Raw genomic sequence first — 9,543 nt, forward strand, 5'->3', positions numbered from 1 at the left:
GGGATCCGCACATCAGTTTTGTGCAATAGACTAAGCATGATAAGCCACTGTTGGTCATGTGACATGTTAAAAAAGAAAATCAGTGAGTAAAACAGATGGTGGTGGAGATATATGTAATGAAAGACAAAGTAATCCAAATTAGAGATTAGAATTACATGTGATAACACTGACCTAAATCCTGGTCCAGACAAGACATAAACACTCTGAGAAACAAGCTACAAACATATGGATGATTATCGCGATCACAATCACACAGCCTTCTTTATTTTGTAGTACGTGCAAAACTTGAAAGGTCTGCAGCCTTGTATCCTGAGCTCACTGTGAGGCTACTGTATTACGCCAAAGGCTGGGTTTGAATGGCTCAGCTGAGAGGTCTAGCTACTCGTATCTGTGTAAATCAGCTGGATAAATGTCAGCATTGATATAAAAGCCTCCTTTCCTGGAAGAAACACGTTTTGTGGAGGAAAAAGTAATCGAGATGAAGAGTGGAAAGAAAGCAAAGCTAGTGGGAGAGCTGTGCCACAGAGTACACCCTCCCCACCGAGGGGCTCCGAACGACCGGAGCAACGACGACTTCGCTTCTGAAGAAAGACGGACAGAGGAACAGAAAGGCTGGAGGAAAAGGTCACTCCTGGTGGTCGGAGCTGTCAAGCAGCGACACGGTGCTGAGGACTGATGTGGTATTAGGAGCTGACAGAGCCACAGAAAGGCACCGGAACAGAGGAAATGTCAGGGCTGAGAGTACAAAAACAAACACATGCGTACATAAATGCTAGCATGACAGTGAAGATTAAAGAAAGGAGAAGAAAACTCAGTGAGACGTCGCTGTCCAAACAGAAGTCACCCTATTAACAGATAAAGTATTTACACTTTAACACAGGAAATAAAATACAAACAAACATGTTATTTGTTATATGGATAGGATACGATCATAATATATGGATAAAAGCATTTTGGTTATCATTATTACCAACAAATCTTCCTCTGGATATCATGGGTCTTGTAAATGAAACTGGGAAAGCAGTCAGAAATGTTTTACGATTAGAAATCTTCTACAATGCAGTGACATGTGAGTGTTTTTAATTCCCTCAGTCTGGGATTGCCAAAGTGTTGTCAGGACTCTACAGGGGTTTGTGCTGTACATCCAGAGCAACAGGGATTTATTTTCTTGTTAGATTGTTTGCCATGTGGTCATAAAAGAAATGACCAGCAATTACACAGTTGTTATTTAATTCAGTGGAACCTTTTAAATCCAGTGACAGAAAAAGATTCCAGGTCAGTAAACTCAAAAGAAGAGAATAATCTAATGCCTTATAAATAATATCATAAAAGTTGCTCCTTTTACAATCTCACAATCTAACTAAGTGCAGGACAAAAGACAAAAAGACAGAAAGACAGTGCAGGACAAAAGACAGTGCAGGACAAAAGACAGTGCAGGACAAAAGACAAAAAGACAGAAAGACTCTGCAGGACAAAAGACAAAAAGACAGAAAGACAATGCAGGACAAAAGACAGTGCAGGACAAAAAACAGTGCAGAACAAAAGACAGAAAGACAGAAAGACTCTGCAGGACAAAAGACAAAAAAGACAGAAAGATGGTGCAGGACAAAAGGCAAAAAAAGACAGAAAGACAGTGCAGGACAAAAGACAGTGCAGGACAAAAGACAAAAAGACAGAAAGACTCTGCAGGACAAAAGACAAAAAAGACAGAAAGACAATGCAGGACAAAAGACAGTGCAGGACAAAAGACAGTGCAGGACAAAAGACAGTGCAGGACAAAAGACAAAAAGACAGAAAGACTCTGCAGGACAAAAGACAGAAAGACAGAAAGACAATGCAGGACAAAAGACAGTGCAGGACAAAAGACAGAAAGACAGAAAGACTCTGCAGGACAAAAGACAAAAAGACAGAAAGACTCTGCAGGACAAAAGACAAAAAGACAGAAAGACTCTGCAGGACAAAAGACAAAAAAGACAGAAAGACAATGCAGGACAAAAGACAGTGCAGGACAAAAGACAGAAAGACAGAAAGACTCTGCAGGACAAAATACAAAAAGACAGAAAGACAGTGCAGGACAAGACAAAAAGACAGTGCAGGACAAAAGACAAAATACAGTGCAAGACAAAAGACAGTGCAGGACACAATACAGTGCAGGACAAAAGACAAAAGACAGTGCAGGACAAAAGACAGTCCAGAACAAGAAATACAAGACAATACACAAAAGACAATACACAAAAGCAGCACTGACCAGTGTAAATACTGTTAATACTGTATGTTCAACAATATTACGTGTGCAGAAATACTGGAATGAACACATTAGTATTATAGCAGCAGTTACATGAGATAATGTAAAGTTTTGTGCAAAACAGCAATCAACTGAAATGTGAGACAACATGTGCAAAGAGCAAAACAGTGTGCAAAAACAGCATGTAAACAGTTTGATGGATGTATATTGGAAGTGTGTGTATTTAGTGTAGGTTATGTGCGTGTGTGCGTGTGTGTGTGCACGTGTGTGTGAATATTCTTTACTTCCTCTCTATCCCTCTGTCGATCCTTATTACCTTCTTCCTTTCCTCCTTCGCTTCTTCCCTCTTTCCCTCCTTCGTTCATTCCCTTCTTTTCTCATGTCCTCATTCTATCCTTCATTCTATTTTCCCCGCTTTTCTTCCACCCTTCCCTCCTTCCTTCCAACCATCACTCCTTGCTTCTCTCCTTTACTCCGTCCCTCCTTAATTGCAAACTCTTTGGAGATTACAAAATCTCCATGGACACTAATCAATAATAATTGATGTGTGATGATTCCAAATCATCAGATCATTACACCGTTCGTATTTAAAAGCTGATCGTGATTGCTGTGATCATAGCTTGTCATAGCTGGTTATAGATGGTCATAATAGGAAGTTACTAATTTCCTAATCTAAAAGAAGTAGAGAATTTCCTGTAAACGTGATGCAAACTCAACATTGGGTTTGAAAGATCAAAGTTTCGAAAGTTCTGACAATTACATATGAGTAGTATTATAGTCACATTATATGTATAAATATTTATAAGTTCATTCATTCATTTTCTACCGCTTATCAGAACTACCTCGGGTCATGGGGAGCTTGTGCCTATCTCAGGCGTCATCGGGCATCAAGGCAGGATACACCCTGGATGGAGTGCCAACCCATCGCAGGGCACACACACACTCACACACTAGGGACAATTTTACAGAGATGCCAATCAAACTACCATGCATGTCTTTGGACCGGGGGAGGAAACCGGAGTACCCGGAGGAAACCCCCGAGGCACGGGGAGAACATGCAAACTCCACACACACAAGGTGGAGGCAGAAATCGAACCCCCAACCCTGGAGGTGTGAGGCGAACGTGCTAACCACTAAGCCACCGTGTACCCCTATTTATAAGTTGAAGAGTTTTTTATATTTTTAAACACTGTAAGAAACACTGTTTTGTTAAACAGTAAAACTGTTTGTAATCTTTTACATTAAACTTCTCTTTCCTCCGCAGATGCAGTAAAACCGAAGCAGGAGAAACAGATTAAGTTTAAAAGATAAATCTATTAAATATAACTGAAATCTTCTGTGATAACATTTTGTTTTGGGGTTTTATTCCATCAGTATAAGGAAGTTCAGTCACACATACAGATGTTAAACCGTTTCATGATGATTTTAATGATAAACTGCTTAATGATGTCCTTTAAAGAGAAAAGGCCATCTCCATAAGGATCCCGAAGCTGTACCAGCTCCTGTTGGATTCGGCTTCATGAAGATGTTGGACATTTGAAGAGAAGATGCCGACCTCATGAGGAGAAAACTTTTTTGAAACTTCAGCATGGAGGAGTTGATGTTGAACCAATAATGAACTCAGATGATGAGTTAATTTATGAGTTGCTCAAGAGCTCCAGATTAACTGTATATAACTGTAGTAAGAACATTATTTCTATTCACACTCTCTGGTGTCACCCAAATGAGGATAAGGTTCCCATAAGACTCTGGTTCACCTCAAGCTTTCTTCCTCATAACATGTTTTTAAAGCTTTACATGGTTGCGCTCCCCAGTATATTTGTGACCTCCTCACTCCGTACCCTACCACTAGATCTCTTCGGTCTGCTAATCAATTCCTTCTCTCTGTACCTCGTGCACATTTTAAAACTAAGGGCGATCGGGCGTTTGCTATGGCAGCTCCAAAGTTGTGGAACAATCTCCCTCTTCATTTAAGATCTGCTACCACTGTCTCATTGTTTAAATCTGCTTTAAAAACCCACTTTTATTCTGTATGTTTTAACTCTGTTTGAAAGTGTAAAATTTTATGTGTTTTCTTTTGTTTTGTTTTGGATTGTGTTTTTACTTTTGCACTATTCTTGTTTGTTTCTACTTGATGTACAGCACTTTGGCTGCAACGGCTGTTGTTTTTAAATGTGCTTTATAAATGAATAAACTAAACTAAACTAAACTAAACAATGGGAGTTTATCCTTGCCACAGCTGCCGCAGGCTTGCTTGTTCTCGAAGAAAACTATTCTGTCATTTTTTTTTAGTGTACACTGTAAGGACACGGTATGACTGTCCTCAGCACCTTTTTTTCTTACAGTCAGCATTTAAAAGATCATTTAAAAAAAAATCATCCTTTAACGTCAGTCTGTTCTGAGAAGTGGTATTACATCATGACCCTGCAGGCTCATGGTCATGTGATCACTAAGAGACACAACCTGCAGATCAACCACAACACAGGAAATGCAGTTAGAGCCATCTTTTAGACACGTTACACACACACACACACACACACACACACACACACACACACACACACACACACACACACACACACACACACACCTCAAATGAAATTGATAAGCAAAGATGATCCAGATTTCTGAACATACTCTCAATATAAAATGTGCAGTCAATGATTATTTTGGCTACTTAAAAATGTATGCAAAAATATCAAATATTATATGCACAAGGGGGGCACGGTGGCTTAGTGGTTAGCACGTTCGCCTCACACCTCCAGGGTTGTGGGTTCGATTCCCGCCTCCGCCTTGTGTGTGTGGAGTTTGCATGTTCTCCCCGTGCCTCGGGGGTTTCCTCCGGGTACTCCGGTTTCCTCCCCCGGTCCAAAGACATGCATGGTAGGTTGATTGGCATCTCTGGAAAATTGTCCGTAGTGTGTGATTGTGTGAGTGAATGAGAGTGTGTGTATGTGTGTGTGCCCTGTGATGGGTTGGCACTCCGTCCAGAGTGTATCCTGCCTTGATGCCTGAGATAGGCACAGGCTCCCCGTGACCCGAGGTAGTTCGGATAAGCGGTAGAAGATGAGTGAGTGAATGAATTATATGCACATGTATGTTATGGATACTGATCTCAAGTTTATACGTTTTCAAAAATGAAATTTAAGCAATCCACCAACTCGACTACTGGCTTAAGATCAAGTTGAGTTGATGGCCGTTTTTAAGGCAGCAGTAGAACGTTTTACAATGAAGGTACAGGTCCAGCTTCAGGTAATGTTCATGTCAAATTTCAGAATGAGAGAAAAAATGATTGTCGATTCACACTATGGGCTAGTGTTTAGTGCCAGACGTGCTGGTTTAAGAATTTCAAAAATCGGAAATGACAATATTGTGAATATAGTAAACATTATTTACTATTTCCTTACGATTAGATGAAACCAGAGGAAGGATTATTGAACTTATTTCTAGACAGTTACACTAATTTCAAGCTCGAAACCAGTCTTATTCTACTGCCAGTGGAATTGAATCAATCTGCTGGTGGAACAGAAACTGTTTGTTAATGAGGAAGATGAGAACAGAGGAGAATAATCAGACTGGTTTGACAAGCGAGGACGGATATGGTGATTCAAATGGTCATGCTTTACAGCTGTGTTCTACAGAAAAGCATCACTAAATGCACATTGGACAGAGGTGGCTCAAGTGGTTAAGGCACTGTGTTGTTGACTGGTAAACCAGGGTTAATCCACAGCACTGCCAAGCTGCCGCTGATGAGCAATTAAGCAAGGTCCTTAACCCCTCCGCTCCAGGGTACTGTATCATAGCATCATAGCTGCCCCTGCGTACTGACCCTAACCTCGTCAGTTGGGATGTGCGAAGAAAAGAATTCATTTCAACTTCATGTGGATGGGCTTCAAAAGACAGAAAAAGCCAAGAACAGAAACAGGACAGTTAAAGATCAGGAAAAAAAAGTAGCCTGGTCTTTTTCCATTTGGTCATTTGGAGTTTTCTAGTTTTCTAGAGCAGCCACTGTAGTGTGAAAGTCCTGTTTTTGGCTGTCAGATATAAAATCTGCAAAAATGCATAGAGAGAAAACCCAAACAAGAAACTAAACTTTTCCATCCACTAAACATTCATTCATTCATGTTTTCATTCTTGCTCTAATTAACTCATACTTTTAATTCAGTTGTTTATGAATTCTGGTCTGTGTTTGTGTGTGTGTGTGTGTGTGTGTGTGTGTGTGTGTGTGTGTCTATTCCCTGGATGCCCCTCATATCCCCAGAGTGCCAGACATGACCTGTACAGTTGGGAGTAACAGCTGTAGCACCTTTCTCTCAGTCTCAGGACAGACTGTCCCCTCGATCCAGTGGTGTGCGAGGAAAAGGAAGTGACAGCCGCTTTTACCCTCATCCCTTCCTTTTTTGTTCAGCCCAGCGTTTCTAAACGATGACTGACAGCAAAAGGCATTTTAGGCACCGCTGCGCTGTAGCACATCCCTAGTGTTTGCGCAACACACAAAATATTGCATAACAAGACGGTAATGGGAATTGACAGTCTGAGCTACGGGCTGAATATTACAATAATAAACTTCCTCCTACACTTTTCCATTTCGTGTAACGTTTTGTGTAGTAACAACGCTGGTGTATGAGATAACACATGAAATATTTTAGTCCATCATGGAAAATAAAGATTTCAGAACACTTCCACACATATATAGTACAGATACAATTGCAAATGTACCTTTAAACTCACACAGCACTGAAACTAAGCCTGACTGAAATGTTTCCTCTGTTTTGCAAGGTTTTTTTTTTTTCATCATTACTGCATTTTGAAAAGGTCAGTGAAAGCAGCAGGCAGGCAACAGAAACCCAACAAAACACTTTCAAACTCAAGTCCAGTAAGATTTATAAAACCTTGACAATTCTCAGGCACAGATTTTAATCCCCATTATCACATTTTTTAACAATATCCATCCACCTACCTGCCCATCCATCTGTCCATCAATCTATCTGCCTGCTTGTCCATATATCCAGCTGTCTACACATCTATTAGACTGATCGTCCATCCATCAACCTACTATCTATCTGGCTGATCATCTTTCCATTCTTTCAACTCATTTATTTGTCTGATCATCCATCCATCTATCCATCCATCCATCCATCAGTCTACCCATCTATCTGTCTGATCATCCAAATATCTGGCTGATCATCTTTCCATCCTTCCAACCCATCTCTTTGTCTGATCATCCATCCATCCATCTATCAGTCTACCCATCTATCTGTCTGATCATCCATCCATCCATCCATCCATCCATCCATCAGTCTACCCATCTCTGTCTGATCATCCATCCATCCATCCATCCGTCTACCCATCTGTCTGATCATCTGTCCATCCATCCATCCATCCATCAGTCTACCCATCTATCTGTTTGATCATCTGTCCATCCATCCATCCATTAATCAGTCTACCAATCTCTGTCTGATCATCCATCCATCCATCCATTCATCAGTCTACCCATCTGTCTGATCATCTGTCCATCCATCCATCCATCCATCCATTAATCAGTCTACCCATCTATCTGTTTGATCATCTGTCCATCCATCCATCCATCCATTAATCAGTCTAACCATCTCTGTCTGATCATCCATCCATCCATCCATCAGTCTTCCCATCTGTCTGATCATCTGTCCATCCATCCATCCATCCATCCATCCATTAATCAGTCTACCCATCTCTGTCTGATCATCCATCCATCCATCCATCCGTCTACACATCTATCTGTCTGATCATCCATCCATCCATCCATCCATCCATCCATCAGTCTACCCATCTGTCTGATCATCTGTCCATCCATCCATCCATCCATCCATCCATCCATCAGTCTACCCATCTATCTGTTTGATCATCTGTCCATCCATCCATCCATCCATCCATTAATCAGTCTACCCATCTCTGTCTGATCATCCATCCATCCATCCATCAGTCTTCCCATCTGTCTGATCACCTGTCCATCCATGCATCCATCCATCCATCCATCCATTAATCAGTCTACCCATCTCTGTCTGATCATCCATCCATCCATCCGTCTACCCATCTATCTGTCTGATCATCCTTCCATCCGTCCATCCATCCATCCATTACCATATTTGTCTGATCATGTATCCATCCATCAGTCTACCAATCTATCTGTCTGTCTGATCATCACATTAAAAAACATTACATACACACACACAGATGAGCTATAGCTCCACATAATCACACATCAGCACACATCAGGCTTTATCATAGACTTTGTAGTGTTTTATTCCTGTAGTGTAGTTTATTCCCAAACCCCACTCTCCTTCCTTCCTTCTTTTTTCTTTTGCTGAATATTTTTAACTGTGTAATTTAAATCTGATGATGCGCACCATGAAATGGTGGTGATAGAGCACACTTTATTTTTGTCCTCTAGGTATCTTTACTTGTGTAAACATTAGAGATGCTTTCGTCCGTTTGTCAGAAAAGTGTCAAAAGTCTTCTACATGGACACTAACAAGAAGAACTAAAAACATCCACAAAGTGCTCGCTTGGCAAAATCCCGAGTCTAACCTAGAATTTATTAATACAGAAGAATCATTTTATTGGAACATTAAGCTAATTATTTATAAAGAAAATAATGGTAAAAATGCATTTTGTAAGCAATAGTGTTTCATGGGCTTCCCGTGGTGGATTAGGACGGGACGAGATAAACACCTGAGTCACGCATTAATTCATGTGTTTGTCAAACAGGCCCTCGGTAGTTTCCTGAGTTACTTTTGCTTCCTTCCTACCATGAAATATTAGATAGAGGGAGGTCCAGAAGTCTAAATGCACATTTTCATTTACTTCAGTGGAAAGCGTTTGCACTAAAAGGACAAGCGTAAGATCAAATATATTGGTGTGTTTTCTCTTCTGTTTCAGTAGAAAAGATTATACATGAGGAAAATCTGCCCTTTTGTACAAAGCAGTCAACATTACATATTCAACATACTGAACATTTACTTTCTTTGTTTTAAAATATTACAAAATTCTAAAACTTTTTATTTCCAGTTTCAAATGATGAAAAAAAATCCCACAATATATGAGATATGACAATCTGAGATGGATTTTCTCTTGCTCTATTTGTACTAGAGATTATTAAGAACATTGAACGATGGGAAACAGGTTTAAAGCCTAGCTTTAAATTCTGAGATGATGTGTATGAGGTCTCTAATTTTCCTCAGTGACATCCTTAGCAAAGCTCATATGGTCATTTTGCTGATGTCCTCACCCATCCTAATGTCAGCACAGGGGTCTATAGT

This window comes from Tachysurus vachellii, chromosome 19 (genome assembly GCF_030014155.1).
Source record: "Tachysurus vachellii isolate PV-2020 chromosome 19, HZAU_Pvac_v1, whole genome shotgun sequence".
NCBI lineage: Eukaryota > Metazoa > Chordata > Actinopteri > Siluriformes > Bagridae > Tachysurus > Tachysurus vachellii.